Source organism: Schistocerca piceifrons, chromosome 1 (genome assembly GCF_021461385.2).
Source record: "Schistocerca piceifrons isolate TAMUIC-IGC-003096 chromosome 1, iqSchPice1.1, whole genome shotgun sequence".
Lineage (NCBI taxonomy): Eukaryota > Metazoa > Arthropoda > Insecta > Orthoptera > Acrididae > Schistocerca > Schistocerca piceifrons.
The window spans coordinates 1,238,148,446-1,238,168,930 of record NC_060138.1 but is presented as its reverse complement, the minus strand read 5'-3'; the positions used below and the strand labels follow the sequence as shown (position 1 = coordinate 1,238,168,930).

The following is a 20,485-nucleotide window of genomic DNA, read 5'->3' as shown; positions in this document are numbered from 1 at the left end:
ACTTGACTAGAAGAAGGGATCGGTTGGTAGGACATGTTCTGAGACATCGAGGGATCATCAATTTAGTATTGGAGGGCAGCGTGGAGGGTAATAATCGTAGAAGGAGACCAAGAGATGAATACACTAAGCAGATTCAGAAGGATGTAGGTTGCAGTAGTTATTGGGAGATGAAAAAGCTTGCACAGGATAGAGTAGCATGGAGAGCTGCATCAAACCAGTATCAGGACTGAAGACCACAGCAACAACAACACAGTTACTATTTCATATCCAAAAATTCATCTATTGAGTTAAAGGAGTTGTCATTCAGAAATTCTTTTAATTTTGTTTTTAAATGTTGGTTGGCTATGTGTCACACTTTTAATGCTATTTGGCAAACAACCAAAGATTATAGTAGTAGCATAATTCACCCTTTTCTGTGCCAAAGTCAAATTTAACCCAGAATAGTGAAGATCATCCTTTCTTTAAGTGTTGTAGCTATGCACTTCAATGCTATTTTTGAACTGGGATCGGATTTAATAACAAATTTCATAACTGAATGTAAGTATTGGAAAGGTACTGTGAATATCCCAAGTTCTATAAATAAATGTCTGCAAGATGATCTTGGGTGGGCTCCAGCTATTATTCTGATTAAATGCGTGTGCACAATGAATACTTTCTCTTAATGGTGAATTAACCCAAAATGTGATTCCATATGAAAGCAGTGAATGAAAATAGGCATAGTAGGGTAATTTACTGATATGTTTATTATCAAAATTTGCAATAAACCTAATAGCATAAGTAGCTGAACCTAACTGTTCCAACACATCGTAGATGTTTTTCTTCCTCTTCAATTTCTCATCAGTGCACACACCCAGAAATTTTGAATATTCTGCCTTAGCAACAGACTTCTGTTTGTAGTTTATATTTATCACTGATTTTATGCCGTTTACTGTATAGAACTTTATATGCTGTGTTTTCTCAAAATGTAGTGGAGGTCCATTTGGAGAGAACCACTTAATAATTTTCTGAAAGACATTATTTACAATTTTCGCAACTGATTCTTGTTTGTTGGGTGTAATTACTATACTTGTATCATCAGCAAAAGAACTATATTTGCATCATCGTGAATATACAGCGGCAAGTCATTAATATATATTAAAAACAATAAGGGACCCAACACTGAATCCTGTGGGACACCATTCTTGATACGTCCCCAGTTGGAGGGCTCTGCTGCATTTTGTAGGCTATCTGTACTGTTAATTTCAACCTTCTGCATTCATCCAGTTAAATATGAATTAAACTATTTGTGCACTGTCCCACTCATACCACAATACTTAAGCTCACCTAGAAGAATTTCGTGATTCATACAATCAAAAGCCTTTGAGAGATTACAAAATATGTCAGTGGGTGATGATCAGCTTTTCAATGCATTTAAATCAAAAGCCTTTGAGAGATCACAAAATATCCCAGTGGGTGATGATCAGCTATTGAATGCATTTAATATTTGATCAGTGAAAGCATTTATAGCATTTTCTGTTGAAAAGCCTTTCTGAAAACCAAATTGACATTTTGTTAGTAATTCATTTTTAAAAATATTTCGTCCTACTCTTAAATAGATAACTTCTTCAAGAATTTGGGATAAAGCTGTCAGAAGTGAGATTGGGCAGTAGTTGTTAGCATCAGACCTGCCCGCTTTTTTATGCAATGGTTTAAATATAGCGTATTTCAGTCCATCTGGAAAACTGCCCTGTTTCAGTGAACTACTAGATACGTGGCTGAGAATCCTACTTATCTGTTGGGAACAAGCTTTTGGTACTCTGTTGGAAATACCATCAATTCCATATGAGCTTTATACTTTTGAGTGAATTTATTATTTTGATAATTTCAGTAGGAGAGTGGCTTGAATTTCAACTGTATCAAATTGCATAGGCATTGCCTCTTCCATATAGTGCCTTGCGTTTTCTGATGAATATGTGGATCATATTTTCACTACAACACTTTTAAAATTATTATTAAAAATGTTTTCTACATCTTACTTCTTGTTTCATTGAGTTCAATCGAAATATAATCTTTGCGTACTCTTGGTTGCCTTGTTTCCCTTTTAACAACATTCCAAATTGTTTTAATTTTGCTATTAGATGTGTTAATGTCAGACATAATGCACATACTTCTGGACTTTTTAATAACTTTTCTTAATACATTGCAGTGTTTTTATATTGTTTCAATGTTTCTGGATCATTACTCCTCCAAGCTGTAAGATATATGTCCCTTTTCTGTTTAAAAGATGTTTTATCCCTTTAGTAACCTATAGGTTTTTAGATGGCTCTTACAATTATATGTCACTGTTTTCTTAGGGAAACTGTTTTCAAATGTACTCACAAAGGTATCATGAAATAGGGTAAATTTTAAATTAGCATCAGGTTCCTCGTACACCTCATCCCAGTGTAACTGTTGCAAATTTTCCCTAAAATTTTCAATTGTTAAATCATTAGTTGAATGCACTATTTTGGAGAATTGTTTTGCTTTACTGTACGGAGCTGTGTCATATACTGTAACTAGCTGTGCATCATGATCAGCCAGGTCATTCTTAACTGGAAAAGTTTTTATTTGATTTAATTTATCTTGGTCTATAAAAACATTATGTATCAGTGTGCTGCTTTCCTGTACCACCTGAGTAGGAAAATCAGTAAATGATGTCAAATTGAAAGAACCAAGTAGTACTTCAAGGACAAGCTTTCGGACTCTTTCAGAAATCTACATTGAAATACCCACAAACAATAATTTCCTTCCCTCTTTCTGACAGTTAGCACTACAAAGAATCCAAGTTTTTCAAAAATAGCTGAAAATGTCTCAGTGGGGATCTATACTTGGCTACAATTATAAAAATACCATTATTTAGTTGAAGCTCACATGCAGATGCATCTGTATGTTGCTTGTAATCTTACCCTCCCACACATCACAATTAAGGTCACATTCCTTGCACAAATCATGAAAGCTTTGAGAGGAGTAAGATTACAAAATAAGAACTTTTTTACTTATCTACATTATCTCACTGTTGTTGTCAATGGTCTTGTCTAGAAGTACTTTCTTGCTGCTGAAAATTTTGATTTCTTAGGTTTCGATGAAGAAATAACTGTTGAGGAGTTGCCTGTTTCTATGAGTATCTTTTTATTTTATCCTATTCTTGTAAATCACACTGACTTTACAATTTTCATGTTCAAAAAACCAATAATTACATTGTTGTTGACACATTTAGCAAAATATGACTCGTTTCCATCAAAGGCATGCCCACCACTCCTTATATTCTATGGTCCTCACATTATTCCAAAGAGCTTACAAAGCAAAAGAGTTTACAAATCAAAAGATGGATCATTGCTAAAATATATCATTATTTCATAAATTAATCCAGAAATGAATTTAACAATTAGTGTTGGCTTGTGCAATTAATAATATGAATTTTAAGTATGCCACAATTTTTTTAATTTAAATTATTCTTAAAAGGAGTAATTTTAACTGTTAGTACATATCAATTATAACACATTACTTTCTTTTTTGCACCTTTTAGCCTGATATATAATACATCTTATACATATGAATATAATAGAGGGAAACATTCCACGTGGGAAAAATATATCTAAAAACAAAGATGATGTGACTTACCAAATGAAAGTGCTGGCAGGTCGATAGACACACAAACAAACACACAAAATTAAAGCTTTCGCAACAAACTGTTGCCTCATCAGGAAAGAGGGAAGGAGAGGGAAAGACGAAAGGATGTGGGTTTTAAGGGAGAGGGTAAGGAGTCATTCCAATCCCGGGAGCGGAAAGACTTACCTTTCGGGGAAAAAAGGATGGGTATACACTCGCACACACACACATATCCATCCACACATAGGCTGTAGGGAAGGGACCGTTTGATGTGGAATGGGTGGCAGCTGTCATAATGGAGGTACTGTTGCTTGTTGGTGGGTTTGATGTGGACGGATGTGTGAAGCTGGCCATTGGACAGATGGAGGTCAATGTCAAGGAAAGTGGCGTGGGATTTGGAGTAGGACCACGTGAATCTGATGGAACCAGAGGAGTTGAAGTTGGAGAGGAAATTCTGGAGTTCTTCTTCACTGTGAGTCCAGATCATGAAGATGTCATCAATAAATCTGTACCAAACTTTGGGTTGGCAGACCTGGGTAACCAAGAAGGCTTCCTCTAAGCGACCCATGAAAAGGTTGGCCTACGAGGGCGCCATCCTGGTACCCATGGCTGTTCCCTTTAATTGTTGGTATGTCTGGCCTTCAAAAGTGAAGAAGTTGTGGGTCAGGATGAAGCTGGCTAAGGTAATGAGGAAAGAGGTTTTAGGTAGGGTGGCAGGTGATCGGCGTGAAAGGAAGTGCTCCATCGCAGCAAGGCCCTGGACGTGCGGAATATTTGTGTATAAGGAAGTGGCCTAAATGGTTACAAGGATGGTTTCCGGGGGTAACAGATTGGGTAAGGATTCCGGGCGTTCGAGAATGTGGTTGGTGTCTTTGATGAAGGATGGGAGACTGCATGTAATGGGTTGAAGGTGTTGATCTACGTAGGCAGAGATACGTTCTGTGGGGGCTTGGTAACCAGCTACAATGGGGCGGCCGGGATGATTGGGTTTGTGAATTTTAGGAAGAAGGTAGAAGGTAGGGGTGCAGGGTGTTGATGGGGTCAGGAGGTTGATGGAGTCAGGTGAAAGGTTTTGCAGGGGGCCTAAGGTTCTGAGGATTCCTTGAAGCTCCGCCTGGACATCAGGAATGGGATTACCTTGGCATACTTTGACTGACGCAGTCCCTCGGCCACATACTCCCGATGATCAAGTACCGGTCAGCCTTCAGATCACGGATAGCCTGGGCTTCAGCAGTGGTGATGTTGGGAGTAGGATTAAGGTTTTTTAAGAAGGATTGAGAGGCAAGGCTGGAAGTCAGAAATTCCTGGAAGGTTTGGAGAGGGTGATTTTGAGGAAGAGGAGGTGGGTCCCGCTGTGATGGAGGATGGAACTGTTCCAGGCAGGGTTCAATTTGGATAGTGTCTTAGGGAGTTGGATCATTAGGAGTAGGATTAGAATCATTTTTCTTCGTGGCAAAGTGATATTTCCAGCAGAGAGTACGAGTGTAGGACAGTAAATCTTTGACAAAGGCTGTTTGGTTGAATCTGGGAGAGGGGCTGAAGGTGAGGCCTTAGGATAGGACAGAGGTTTCGGACTGGGAGAGAGGTTTGGAGGAAAGGTTAACTACTGAATTAGGGTGTTGTGGTTCCAGATTGTGTTGATTGGAGTTTTGAGGTTTTGGGGGGAGTGGAGCTGGAAGTGGGAGATTGAGTAGATGGGAGAGACTGGGTTTGTGTGCAATGAGAGGAGGTTGAGGTTTTCTGGAAAGGTTGTGAAGGGTGAGTGAGTTGCCTTTCCGGAGGTGGGAAACCAGGAGATTGGATAGTTTTTTGAGGTGGAGGGTGGCATGCTGTTCTAATTTGCGAGTGGCCTGTAGGAGGATGCTCTGAACAGCCGGTGTGGATGTGGGAGAGGAAAGATTGAGGACTTTTATTAAGGATAGGAGTTGACGGGTGTGTTCATTGGCTGAGTTGATGTGTAGGTGAAGGATTAGGTGGGTGAGGGCAATGGATTGTTCAGTTTGGAACTGGTATAGGGACTGATGGAAAGAAGGGTTGCAGCCAGAGATGGGAACTTTAAGTGTGAGGCCTTTGGGGGTTATGCCAAATGTCAGACAAGCCTGAGAAAATAAAATATGCGAGCGTAATCTGGCTAGGGCGAAGGCATGTTTGCGGAAGGAATGTAAATAAAACTTAATGGGTCGTTGTGGGGGTGTTGTGAGGGTGACATGGTATTAGAAGGTGGAAAGTGTAACATGAGGCTGATATGAAAACGAAAATAGAAATATATGGGGATAGATAAAGGTGAACTGGAAAGTAACTGGAGATCTGATGTGAAAAAGGCGAAAAAGTGTTGGTTACAGCTGGGCTATGTTGGACTTGGGTTGGTAGACAACGATGTGCACAAAGGTTAGGTGGTTGTGTTGCCGCCAAAACACGTTAAAGGACAGAGAAATTCGGGAAAATTTCGAAAAAAACTGCGTGTAAATGTATTAAAAGGAGTGGTTTTGTGGTGGCCGATTATGAAAATGAAGCTAACAATTGTCTGACGCCGAAATAATGACGTTAAAACCTGTGGGAAGGGGCTAAAAATTATCAGTGATGTGGGAAAAACGGAAATGGAAATAAAGCGAAAGTTATTAGAACTAGCCGAAATGGTTGTTTAATAGGTGAAAGGAACTGTTTGTGAACTAGAAACCGCGGATTTTGTAGCAGCAGTAGTTGGTTATGGTATGGAGGTGGGTTACGTGTTATTGAGTATATATTGGCGGGATAAAATAGTATTGTGGATTACGCTAAAAGGAGAAGGTGAATACAAAGTGAAACTACTGGCAAAAACTGAAAGAGAAAATAAGACGACAGAAAAGATTTCGAAATGCAACAGTAACAATAACAAACGTAATTGTTGGGTTCAAATTAATGATATGAATATAATAGAGAGAAACATTCCACGTGGGAAAAATATATCTAAAAACACAGATGATGTGACTTACCTAACGAAAGTGCTGGCAGGTCGATAGACACACAAACAAACACAAACATACACACGAAATTCAAGCTTTCGCAACAAACTGTTGCCTCATCAGGAAAGAGGGAAGGAGAGGGAAAGACTAAAGGATGAGGGTTTTAAGGGAGAGGGTAAGGAGTCATTCCAATCCCGGGAGCAGAAAGACTTACCTTAGGGGGAAAAAAGGACAGGTATACACTCGGACACACACACATATCCATCCGCACATACACTTTCCGGGACTGGATCAGACTCTGAATGTGGCTCTCCAGCAGGGATACGACTTCCTCAAATCCTGCCCTGAAATGAGATCCATCCTTCATGAAATCCTCCCCACTCCACCAAGAGTGTCTTTCCACAATCCACCTAACCTTCGTAACCTCTTAGTTCATCCCTATGAAATCGCCAAGCCACCTTCCCTACCCTCTGGCTCCTACCCTTGTAACCGCCCGCGGTGTAAAACCTGTCCCATGCACCCTCCCACCACCACCTACTCCAGTCCTGTAACCCAGAATGTGTACACGATCAAAGGCAGAGCCACGTGTGAAAGCACCCACATGATTTACCAACTGACCTGCCTACACTGTGACACATTCTATGTGGGAATGACCAGCAACAAACTATCCATTCGCATGAATGGACACAGGCAGACAATGTTTGTTGGTAATGAGGATCACCCTGTGGCTAAACATGCCTTGGTGCACGGCCAGCACATCTTGGCACAGTGTTACACCGTCCGGGTTATCTGGATACTTCCCACTAACACCAACCTATCCAAACTCCGGAGATGGGAACTTGCTCTTCAGTATATCCTCTCTTCCCGTTATCCACCAGGCCTCAATCTCCGCTAATTTCAAGTTGCCGCCACTCATACCTCACCTGTCATTCAACAACATCTTTGCCTCTGCACTTCTGCCTCGACTGACATCTCTGCCCAAACTCTGTGTCTTTAAATATGTCTACTTGTGTCTGTATGTGTGTGGATGGATATGTGTGTGTGTGCGAGTGTATACCCGTCCTTTTTTCCCCTAAGGTAAGTCCTTCCGCTCCCGCGATTGGAATGACTCCTTACCCTCTCCCTTAAAACCCACATCCTTTTGTCTTTCCCTCTCCTTCCCCCTTTCCTGATGAGGCAACAGTTTGTTGCGAAAGCTTGAATTTTGTGTGTATGTTTGTGTTACTGTCGACCTGCCAGCACTTTCATTTGGTAAGTCACATCATCTTTGTTTTTAGATATATTTTTCCTACGTGGAATGTTTCCCTCTATTATAACCATATCATTAATTTGAACCCAACAATTACGTTTGTTATTGTGGCTGTTGCATTTCGAAATCTTTCCTGTCGTCTTATTTTCTCTTTCTGTTTTTTCCAGTAGTCTCACTTTGTATTCACCTTCCCCTTTTTACCGTAATACAATTTTATCCCGCCTATATATACTCAATAATACGTAACCCACTTCCTAACCATAACCAAGAAAATTTTTATTTCCCGCTTTCAACACTACCACTGCTATAAAATCTAGTTCAATAACAGCTGCTTTCACGTATTAAACAACCATTTCGGCTAGTTCTAATAACTTTCACTTTATTTCCACTTCCGTTTTTCGCACCCCACAGGTTTTAACGTCATTATTTCTTCGTCAGACAATTGTTAGCCCCATTTTCGTAATCTTTCACCACAACACCACTCCTTTTAATACATTTACACGTTTCTTCGAAATTTTCCCGAATTTCTCCGTCCTTTAACGTGTTTTAGCGGCAACACAACCACCTAACCTTCATGCACATCGCTGTCTACCAATCCAAGTTCACCACAGGATCAACTTAACCAACTCTTTTTCGCCTTTTTTCATACCAGATCTCCAGTTACTTTCTAGTTCACCCTTATCTCTCCCCATATATTTTTATCTTTCATTTTCATTTCAACCTCATGTTACACTTTCCACCTTCTAATACCATGTCACCCTCACAGCACCCCCACAACGACCCCATTAAGTTTTATTTACATTCCCTCCGCAAACATGCCTTCACCCTAGCCAGATTACGCTGGCATATTTTATTTTCTCAGGCTTGTATGACATTTGGCATAACCCCCAAAGGCCTCACACTTAAAGTTTCCATCTCTGGCTGCAACCCTTCTTTCCATCAGTCCCTATACCAGTTCCAAACTGAAAAATCCATTGCCCTCAACCACCTAATCCTTCACCTACACATCAACTCAGCCAATGAACACACCCGTCAACTCCTATCCTTAATAAAAGTCCTCAATCTTTCCTCACATCCACACCGGCTATTCAGAGCATCCTCCTACAGGCCAACCGCAAATTAGAACAGCATGCCACCATTCACCTCAAAAAACTATCCAATCTCCTGGTTTCCCACCTCCGGAAAGGCAACTCACTCACCCTTCACAACCTTTCCAGTAAACCTCAACCACCTCTCATTGCACACAAACCAAGTCTCTCCCATCTACTCAGTCTCCCACTTCCAGCTCCACTCCCTCCAAAACCTCAAAATTCCAATCAACACAATCTGGCACCACAACACCTTAATTCAGTAGTTAAGCTTTCCTCCAAACCTCTCTCCCAATCCGAAACCTCTGTCCTATCCAAAGGCCTCACCTTCAGCCCCACTCCCAGATTCAACCAAACAGCCCTCGTCAAAGATTTACTGTCCTACACTCGTACTCTCTGCTGGAAGTATCACTTTGCCACGAAGACAAATGATCCTAATCCTACCCCTAATGATCCAACTCCCCAAGACACTATCCAAATTGAACCCTGCCTGGAACAGTTCCGTCCTCCGTCACAGCGGGACCCACCTCCTCTTCCTCAAAATCACCCTCTCCAAACCTTCCAGGAATTTCTGACTTCCAGCCTTGCCTCTCAATCCTTCTTGAAAAACCTTAATCCTACTCCCAACATCACCACTGCTGAAGCCCAGGTTATCCGTGATCTGAGTGCTGACCGGTCCATCGTCATTCTTCCGGCGGACAAGGTTTCCACGACCGTGGTACTTGATCGTCGGGAGTATGTGGCTGAGGGACTGCGTCAGCTTTAAGACAACACCACATACAAAGTTTGCCAAGGTAATCCCATTCCTGATGTCCAGGCAGAGCTTCAAGGAATCCTCAGAACCTTAGGCCCCCTACAAAACCTTTCACCTGACTCCATCAACCTCCTGACCCCACCGACACCCCGCACTCCTACCTTCTACCTTCTTCCTAAAATTCACAAACCCAATCATCCCGGCCGCCCCATTGTAGCTGGTTACCAAGCCCCCACAGAATGTATCTCTGCCTACGTAGATCAACACCTTCAACCCATTACGTGCAGTCTCCCATCCTTCATCAAAGACACCAACCACTTTCTCGAATGCCTGGAATCCTTACCCAATCCGTTACCCCCAGAAACCATCCTTGTAACCATTGATGCCACTTCCTTATACACAAATATCCCGCACGTCCAGGGCCTCGCTGCGATGGAGCACTTCCTTTCACGCCGATCACCTGCCACCCTACCTAAAACCTCTTTCCTCAGTACCTTAGCCAGCTTCATCCTGACCCACAACTTCTTCACTTTTGAAGGCCAGACATACCAACAATTAAAGGGAACAGCCATGGGTACCAGGATGGCGCCCTCGTAGGCCAACCTTTTCATGGGTCGCTTAGAGGAAGCCTTCTTGGTTACCCAGGTCTGCCAACCCAAAGTTTGGTACAGATTTATTGATGACATCTTCATGATCTGGACTCACAGTGAAGAAGAACTCCAGAATTTCCTCTTCAACCTCAACTCCTTTGGTTCCATCAGATTTACCTGGTCCTACTCCAAATCCCATGCCACTTTCCTTGATGTTGACCTCCACCTGTCCAATGGCCAGCTTCACACGTTCGTCCACATCAAACCCACCAACAAGCAACAGTACCTCCATTACGACAGCTGCCATCCATTCCACATCAAATGGTCCCTTCCCTCCAGCCTAGGTCTTCATGGCAAACGAATCTGCTCCAGTCCGGAATCCCTGAAGCATTACACCAACAACCTGACAACAGCTTTCGCATCCCGCAACTACCCTCCTGACCTGGTACAGAAGCAAATAACCAGAGCCACTTCCTCATCCTCTCAAACCCAGAACCTCCCACAGAAGAACCACAAAAGTGCCCCACTTGTGACAGGATACTTTCCGGGACTGGATCAGATTCTGAATGTGGCTCTCCAACAGGGATACGACTTCCTCAAATCCTGCCCTGAAATGAGATCCATCCTTCATGAAATCCTCCCCACTCCACCAAGAGTGTCTTTCCGCCGTCCACCTAACCTCTGTAACCTCTTAGTTCATCCCTATGAAATCCCCAAACCACCTTCCCTACCCTCTGGCTCCTACCCTTGTAACCGCCCCCGGTGTAAAACCTGTCCCATGCACCCTCCCACCACCACCTACTCCAGTCCTGTAACCCGGAAGGTGTACACGATCAAAGGCAGAGCCACGTGTGAAAGCACCCACGTGATTTACCAACTGACCTGCCTACACTGTGAAGCTTTCTATGTGGGAATGACCAGCAACAAACTGTCCATTCGCATGAATGGACACAGGCAGACAGTGTTTGTTGGTAATGAGGATCACCCTGTGGCTAAACATGCCTTGGTGCACGGCCAGCACATCTTGGCACAGTGTTACACCGTCCGGGTAATCTGGATACTTCCCACTAACACCAACCTATCCGAACTCCGGAGATGGGAACTTGCTCTTCAGTATATTCTCTCTTCCCGTTATCCACCAGGCCTCAATCTCCGCTAATTTCAAGTTGCCGCCACTCATACCTCACCTGTCATTCAACATCTTTGCCTCTGCACTTCTGCCTCGACTGACATCTCTGCCCAAACTCTGTGTCTTTAAATATGTCTGCTTGTGTCTGTATGTGTGTGGATGGATATGTGTGTGTGTGCGAGTGTATACCCGTCCTTTTTTCCCCTAAGGTAAGTCCTTCCGCTCCCGCGATTGGAATGACTCCTTACCCTCTCCCTTAAAACCCACATCCTTTTGTCTTTCCCTCTCCTTCCCTCTTTCCTGATGAGGCAACAGTTTGTTGCAAAAGCTTGAATTTTGTGTGTATGTTTGTGTTACTGTCGACCTACCAGCACTTTCATTTGGTAAGTCACATCATCTTTGTTTTTAGATATATTTTTCCTACGTGGAATGTTTCCCCGTATTATAACCATATATATATATATATATATATATATATATATATATATATATATATATATATATATATATATATATATATAAACCTTTGGAGAATTGCGAATTTGCTGCACAAATGCGTGAGGATTCTCTACCGCCCAGATTCGCACATTGTGTCTGTTCACTTCACCATTAAGAAAAAATGTTGCTTCATCACTGAAAACAAGTTTCGCACTGAACGCATCCTCTTCCATGAGCTGTTGCAACCGCGCCGAAAATTCAAAGCGTTTGACTTTGTCATCGGGTGTCAGGGCTTGTAGCAATTGTAAACAGTAAGGCTTCTGCTTTAGCCTTTACCGTAAGAGTTTCTAAACCGTTGGCTATGGCACGTTTAGCTCCCTGCTTGCTTTATTCGTCGACTTCCGCGGGCTACGCGTGAAACTTGCCCGCACGCGTTCAACCGTTTCTTCGCTCACTGCGGGCCGACCTGTTCATTTCCCCTTACAGAGGCATCCAGAAGCTTTAAACTGCGCATACCATCGCCGAATGGAGTTAGCAGTTGGTGGATCTTTGCTGAACTTCGTCCTGAAGTGTCATTGCACTGTTATGACTGACTGATGTGAGTGCATTTCAAGCACGACATACACTTTCTCGGCTCCTGTCGCCATTTTGTCTCACTGCGCTCTCGAGCGCTCTGGCGGCAGAAACCTGAAGTGCGGCTTCAGCCGAACAAACCTTTATGAGTTTTTCTACGTATCTGTAGTGTGTCGTGACCATATGTCAATGAATGGAGCTACAGTGAATTTATGAAATCGCTTCAATCATTTGTAATAGCCCTGTATATATATATATATATACTTGCTCCGGACACTGCGAGAGGGCTGTACAAGCAATGATCACACGCACGGCACAGCGGACACACCAGGAACCGCGGTGATGGCCGTCAAATGGCGCTAGCTGCGCAGCAGTTGTGCACCGCTGCCGTCAGTGTCAGCCAGTTTGCCGTGGCATACGGAGCTCCATCGCAGTCTTTAACACTGGTAGCATGCCGCGACAGCGTGGACGTGAACCGTATGTGCAGTTGACGGACTTTGAGCGAGGGCATATAGTGGGCATGCGGGAGGCCGGGTGGACGTACCGCCGAATTGCTCAACACGTTGGGCGTGAGGTCTCCACAGTACATCGATGTTGTCGCCAGTGGTTGGCGGAAGGTGCACGTGCCCGTCGACCTGGGACCGGACTGCAGCGACGCACGGATGCACGCCAAGACCGTAGGATCCTATGCAGTGCCGTAGGGGACCGCACCGCCACTTCCCAGCAAATTAGGGACACTGTTGCTCCTGGGGTATCGGCGAGGACCATTCGCAACCGTCTCCATGAAGCTGGGCTACGGTTCCGCACACCGTTAGGCCGTCTTCCGCTCACGCCCCAACATCGTGCAGCCCGCCTCCAGTGGTGTTGCGACAGGCGTGAATGGAGGGACGAATGGAGACGTGTCATCTTCAGCGATGAGAGTCGCTTCTGCCTTGGTGCGAATGATGGTCGTATGTGTGTTTGGCGCCGTGCAGGTGAGCGCCACAATCAGGACTGCATACGACCGAGGCACACAGGGCCAGCACCCGGCATCATGGTGTGGGGAGCGATCTCCTACACTGTCCGTACACCACTGGTGATCGTCGAGGGGACACTGAATAGTGCACGGTACATCCAAACCGTTATCGAACACATCGTTCTACCATTCCTAGACCGGCAAGGGAACTTGCTGTTCCAACAGGACAATGCACGTCCGCATGTATCCCGTGCCACCCAACGTGCTCTAGAAGGTGTAAGTCAACTACCCTGGCCAGCAAGATCTCCGGTCTGTCCCCCATTGAGCATGTTTGGGACTGGATGAAGCGTCGTCTCACGCGGTCTGCACGTCCAGCACGAACGTTGGTCCAACTGAGGCGCCAGGTGGAAATGGCATGGCAAGCCGTTCCACAGGACTACATCCAGCATCTCTACGATCGTCTCCATGGGAGAATAGCAGCCTGCATTGCTGCGAAAGGTGGATATACACTGTACTAGTGCCGACATTGTGCATGCTCTGTTGCCTGTGTCTATGTGCCTGTGGTTCTGTCAGTGTGATCATGTGATGTATCTGACCCCAGGAATGTGTCAATAAAGTTTCCCCTTCCTGGGACGATGAAATCACGGTGTTCTTGTTTCAATTTCCAGGTGTGTGTGTCTATATATATAAAAAATGTGTGTGTGTGTGTGTGTGTGTGTTTTTTTTTGACAAAGGCCTTCTTGGCTGAAAGATCATTTTTGACAGTCTTTCTGTTATTTCACCTCTGTATGTATATGGTGTGTAGCAACTATTCTTTTCATAATATTACAAGGAAAATTATTATTGCTTTACTATGTTCAGTAAAACTTCAGCATCCAGCGTGATGCTTTAATTTATTTCTCCTTTACTAATTATATTTGCAACACATGTTTCAGACAGTGTTTTGCATGCTATACATCAAGTATTTAAGGCATTATTTCATTTGTAATATACTCAGATGTTTGACGTTGTCTTATTCATGGTTGTTTGATTCCTTTGTGGGTGTGTGTGGGGGCGATTGGAGTCTGACTAGTTTGATGCCTCTCTTTTGCTGACCTCTTCATCTCAGAGTAACATTTGCACATTATGTCCTCGGTTATTTGTTGGATATATTCCAATCTTTATCTTTCTCCTGAGTTTTTACCCACCACAGCTTCCTCCAGTACCAGGCAAGTTATTCCTTGATGCCCTATGATGTCCTATCATCCTGTCTCATTTTCTTGTCAATGTTTTCCGTGTGATCCTTTCTTGGCCAGTCCTGCAAAGACTCTACTCAATCTTTATCTTATCAGAGTGCCTAAATTTCAGAATGCTTCTATAGGACCACATGTCAAACACTTCTGTTCTCTTTCTTTCTAGTTTTCCCACAGTCCATGATTCAATACCATAAAAATTTACATCTACATCCATACTCCGCAAGCCACCTGACGGTGTGTGGCGGAGGGTACCTTGAGTACCTCTATCGGTTCTCCCTTCTATTCCAGTCTCATATTGTTCGTGGAAAGGAGGATTGTCGGTATGCTTCTGTGTGGGCTCTAATCTCTCTGATTTTATCCTCATGGTCTCTTCGCGAGATATACGTAGGAGGGAGCAATATACTGCTTGACTCTTTGGTAAAGGTACGTTCTCGAAACTTTAACAAAAGCCCGTACCGAGCTACTGAGCGTCTCTCCTGCTGAGTCTTCCACTGGAGTTTATCTATCATCTCCGTGACGCTTTCGCAATTACTAAATGATCCTGTAACGAAGCTTGCTGCTCTCCGTTGGATCTTCTCTATCTCTTCTATCAACCCTATCTGGTATGGATCCCACACTGCTGAGCAGTATTCAAGCAGTGGGCGAACAAGCATACTGTAACCTACTTCCTTTGTTTTCGGATCGCATTTCCTTAGGATTCTTCCAATGAATCTCAGTCTGGCATCTGCTTTACCAATGATCAACTTTATATGATCATTCCATTTTAAATCGCTCCTAATGCATTCTCCCAGATAATTTATGGAATGCTGTGTTCCAAACATATATTCTCTTAAATTCCTTCCTCAAGATGTGTGTTGGTTACTAGTAGACTTCTTTTGAGTAGGAATGCCCTCTTTGCTTATCTAGTCTACTTGCTTCATCGATCAAGTGTTAACTTTGCTTCGAAGATTGCAGAAATTCTTAACTTTTTATTTTATTCATCTAGTTACATATTGAGGAGCAAAGCTCCTTAGTTATGGAATATGTTAGTACATGAAATTACAACAGAAAAGAAATAGCAGATAACATAAGATGGTTATGAATCGTAAAAAGATGTCAAGCTATAAAATTATGTAAACTCAGTCAACACAGGAATTAGCTTAATTTTTCAAGGAACTCCTCGATAGAATAGGAGTGATTCATGAGGAAACTCCTCATTTTAGATTTGAAAGTGTGTAGATTATTAGTAAGATTTTTGAATTCTTGTGGTAGCTTATTGAAAATGGATGCAGCAGGATATTGCATATCTTTCTGTACAAGTGTCGAGGAAGTGCAATTGAAATGCAGACTGGTTTTCTACCTAGTATTAACTGAGTGAAAGCTGCTAATTCTTAGGAATGAGCAGATATTGTTCACAAGAAATAACAGTAAAGAATATTAATATTGAGAGGCCGGTGTCAGAATACCCAGACTAATAAACAGTTGTTGAGAAGAGGTTCACCACTTAACACCCAAACTGTCCATTTCTGAGCCAAAGATACCCTTTCAGAATAGGAAGAGCTACCCCAAAATATAATACCATATGTCGTAAGTAGGTGAAAATAAGCAAAGTAGGCCGCTTTTCGTGTCAAACTACTTCACCATCATCAATTTTGATGTTAAGTTGAGGGTACTATGATCCACAATTGAATACAGGTGGTGGAAGTACTACACACTTTATTATTGCAATAGATGCAAAATCAAAGAAAACACACTCAGGAGAGAACCAGAGACATAAAACAAACAAGCTCATTAATCATAACCAAAGATGGTGCTGGATCACCCGTGACATAAGCACAAAGATAGTCCACACTTTTGATTACATGTTTGACTGCTTGCTTTTCCATACAGTCTCTATCCTGTAGAGCAGAGCTCCTAAGATGAAAGGGAACTTTTGCAAAATTGTCCTGCCTACTCTTATACAGACTAGCACCAGTATCAGTGAGTGAGAATACTCAGTGAGAAGTGCTTGGTGACACATTAGCATCTGTGGTGGCTGACTTCATTGACAATGATGGTGGGGTGGCCAGCAGAATGGAGGCCAGGTCAGTGTGGAAAGGGCTAGAAGAAGGTGCCAGGCCAGTGGAGAGGCTGCCTTTGTGCAGTGTCATATGATGGGAGCAGGTATGCTGAATCCTGTCTGATTTGGCATTAATTAATAGTGACATTGTGTGTGCTCCTGTTTCTGAGATTGGAAAGAGGCCAATGTAAGGCAGTTGGAAGGGTGCTCTAATGACATCTGTGCAGAGCCATGACACAGTACACTGAGTGAGGTTTTCATGAATGAAAATGGGTGAATTCACATGCCGAGATGCCTTTGAAGGTCAGAAATTTGAAATTCAGTTCCTCATTTGCAGCACCATTGAGCAAGGACCTTCAGGGTGGCCTTATTGGTGCATGGAGAAAAAGTGTGATGAAAATCTCAGGTATTCAACATAAGCCATTTCTGCTGCTGAAGTACCGAACTCAGTTTTGAATACAGTCCACAGCCCGTGTAACACCAGTGGCAAGGTGGTCAACCAGAAAGACCTATGAGACATTAACACTGACTCATGTGTCCTATGCCAGCATTCTACCATGCTGTTGCTTGCTGAATGGTAGCTGGTGGAACAATGATTAGTGAACCCACATAATGTAGCAAGTTTGTTAAACAAAGAGTACTCACATTATCAACCTTGATTTGTTGTCACACCTGTCATGCACCCAAACCTTGAAATCCATGTAATCAAAAGGTCTCATGCAACTGTCTCTGCAGATATGTCCATGAAAGGAACCGAGAGGCTTGGGGACGTGACATCTAACTTTGGCTGATTCATAAGGTAAACAGGTTTTAACCCACAAATGACAGTCATGTCATACTCTCAGCCAAACATGTCTGTCCATTGTCAAATGAGTAGTAGTATTGCTCCAGAATGTGCACAGCCCTGATTGCACTGAAAACCTTTTTCTGACAATGGAAAAATATGATATGTTGGGCTCAGCTTTGAGAAATTTCACACCAGACAAGGAAGTTGCTCGTAGGTAATTGTTTGAGCTGCAATCCCTTCATTTGTTTTGTAAGGAGGTCATGTAGATCCTCATCTGTTAGGCCATAGCTTTCTGGATTACATCCACTCTTGCAGAGAGTGCATTGATTCTTGAGAGATAGTCGGCAACCATGTTGTCAGCTTATCACAGGTGACAGTAATTGTGAATGAATTATGTGGTGAATTGCAAATGGTGTAACTGTGGAGGAAAGAAGGAATTGTGAGAGTTGTTAAATGCCAAAGATATTGAAGTGGCATGTCTCAGCTTCTGATTGGAATTGTATATTTACTCTACATACCATCTAACAGTCCGTATTCATAAGTACTTCATTTAGTCTGTGCAAATGGAAACTTGCAGGGAAAAAATCTGTTGCAGCACTGCCCTATAGCAGTCTGACTAGCATCAACAACCACAGGCAGTTGTATTGAAGTCAGAGGCTGAACAAAATGTACTATCTTCCATAAGGATAGTGTGACTTTGGAAAAGCAAACATCATTTCAGATGCCTGTGTGACAAAGTGTTGTCCCCATGAAATGATGCTGGAAAGCACTGCTGTGGATGGTGCCTGGACCACTGCTGCACACAGCAGGCATTGCCGATAGAAATTAGCCATGCCTAAGAAATGGTGCAATTACTGATATGCTTCTGGAAGGAGAACTGATTAAAATGTGTCAACCTTAGATTGTGAGGGATTACTACCTTTGGAGTCACCTAATGTCCCAAAAAGTCCACTATTTGTATGCAAAACACACACTTGTCACTGTTTATCTTCAACCCATAATCGGGAAGTCTTTCAAAAATTGTCCATAGATGAATTTCATGGTAGTTGTTCTTCAACAGGATGATGCTGCTTGCTAGCAGCGTTGTCCATAACACGTATCCAGGATGCCATATGGTCTAGTTCATATGAACCTAATTGCATCATTAGCTGACAGAATATAATAAAACTGATCTACGATCAATGATTGTGAGTCAAAAGGTGTGAAAGAACTGGAAATCACTGCACTTTTCACAACAAAAGGTAACTGGCTCATTTAGGTCTGTTTTGAATGTGGTGTTGGAAACCTCAGTCATAAACCAGTGATCAGAGGTGAGGCCAATAAAAGGAAGGGACCTAGTCACCAATAGTTTCAACTTGCAGCATTTATTTAGTCCAGGTGTCCATAGATTAGTGTTCTCGGTGAAGCATACTGTTCTTGATGTGTGTATATTTGCCCCCAGGAGGAGTGTTGTGCATAACATTTGATAATAACAATAAAGTTTGCAAGTCCAATGCTCCAATAATGAGGACAAATTGCACTTGTCATCTGAGGTGCCATAGGCCTCAAAGGTAAGTCCAAGTTTCAGGATGTTACAGCATGTGCATGTCACTTTCCTCAAAGTTAACACCAGTTGTGGAACTGTCTTAAGATTTTCTGAAACATAGGATAATTGTTTTGAAGATATAGTGTCCACAGTAATAGGTGAAGTGATCTTGCTCGTTATTGTCCACATCTGAATAAAGACATGTATAGCAATTTCATTTAACTTATACAAATTTTATTTATGAGTCAGCTAGTGAGTGAGCAGGAAATACCTAGTGAGATAGTACCATGCATGAAAAGACAGTGCAATGGGACCTTGGATTTGGGGACAGAACCATAGACAAGAAAGGTGTACCAAAAAGGGAAGAATGTTTACATCCAGCTAGGCAAGTAACTTTTCACCACATAGTGTATTTTTTTTTAATAAAGGCATCTCAATTACAGAAGTGTTTTTATTAATAACTAGTATGTGTTTTGCCCATGTGAGCCGTCATCAGGTCTCATACAAATGTAACAGAAGAAACTTTCTTCATCAATTTCCATATAAAATAAGAATGAAAATCATCTGGATAAGGCATCCATTCATAAAAAGTCTTAACTGAACCAAAAAAATATGTGCTAAGACTGGATCAGCATAGTACACAAAGCACAGAAACATGTGTACAACATGTGTGCTGCAAAATAGAGAGTGTTCCAGTGAAACAGTTCTGCTAAGAACTATAAAAAAAGCTACTATTGCTTTAATATTTTCACGAAAGAGGAGTGACTCTCCTAATTAGGGATTCACAAGTATTCTGACCCTCTGCTCTTACATAAAATTTTGCATCATTGGGTAAAATTCCACATTAAATTTTCAAAACATCTGCCCTTCTAATGCAACATGCAAGAAAGTTTTTGAACATTTGGCAACCAACAAACACAAATGCACTGAACACTGTTTCTGCAGTGAAAATTACCTTCCATTTATTTAAATTGAAAATTTGTTCCTGCAAACTATTTACTTCACTGTCAACATCTAATAATTTGTGAATAGCTACTGCAGATAGCTTCACAGTAAACTTCTTTACTTTGGTGTACTTCACCTTCTTTGTTTGTCCACATTTCATTTCAATATTACGTACATTACCTTTTACTAATCGCATTCCATTTTCCTTATTATTATTTTCATTCTTCTTAAATTCGTCCTTAAAAAGCTCATCAGCCTTCTCAATCATTTCACTTACTATCAATAGGCTTCTGTTCCAGTTTCATTATTTACATCAGCATTAACTAACTGCCTCTCATATACATCATTGCTAACTACTAATGGCCTACATTGTCTTCCAAATTGGCACATCGCCACTGTCATCTACCTTCTCAAGAAGTTCATTCTCTAACTGCACACATTCCGTTCCAACATCATCACATGTATGAATAGTTACATCAACAGTTTTCTAAACTGTCCCCAGATTCTGAATATCAACAGTATTTACTTGTTTTGTATCAGAAATCAGTTGATTACGTTATCATAAGAACCAGTTTGCACTACTTCTATTATTTCACTCTGACAAGAATTG

The 20,485-nt window shown here is 42.2% G+C and overlaps 1 protein-coding gene across 1 annotated transcript in view; it reads left to right on the top strand.

The window, feature by feature from the left end:
• Positions 1-20,485, top strand: part of LOC124781976 (serine/threonine-protein phosphatase 6 regulatory ankyrin repeat subunit C-like) — a 383,424-nt gene that overhangs the window by 349,967 nt on the left and 12,972 nt on the right. The gene's annotated exons all lie outside the window — the stretch shown is intronic.